The following is a 502-nucleotide window of genomic DNA, read 5'->3' on the forward strand; positions in this document are numbered from 1 at the left end:
ATGAATGAGCAGAACAGCACTGGGTGGCCAGGGAGTCTCCACTCCACCAACAGCTAGCAACTTTCCTTAAGCTCGGAGTGGATTTTATACAGTCTCTTTTCCGGTACACGTGTCACCCCCTGTTGTACTCTGCGCATGCGTTGTCTTGTTGCTAGGGGGTCTTTCTCTGCCTTCTGGTGGTCATGGGGATGAAGGCCGACGTCTTCCTCTTATGACCGGCTCCCAACCCCTCTTCTGGCTCATGTGCAGTCTGCCTTGTTCTATGTGAGCTTAGCATGAATGTCCTCCCCATGGTGTAATTTTCACCCTTTGTCTGGAATGTGATGATCCTGCAAGCTTGCAGTGCTCTTAGCAGTCTGAGTTAATTGCTAACCATTTGTTTTCCCTAAGCAAGGAGATTTACGGACATATTTGTAACGGGTGCCATCCTGTTATCTAATTCGTGTTCCCTACAATCAATCCCTTGAGAGAGCCCCTCACGTTCGGGAAAGAAAAACTGGTT

Source organism: Athene cunicularia (assembly GCF_003259725.1).
Source record: "Athene cunicularia isolate RWA chromosome 4 unlocalized genomic scaffold, athCun1 chr4_part1, whole genome shotgun sequence".
Classification (NCBI taxonomy): domain Eukaryota; kingdom Metazoa; phylum Chordata; class Aves; order Strigiformes; family Strigidae; genus Athene; species Athene cunicularia.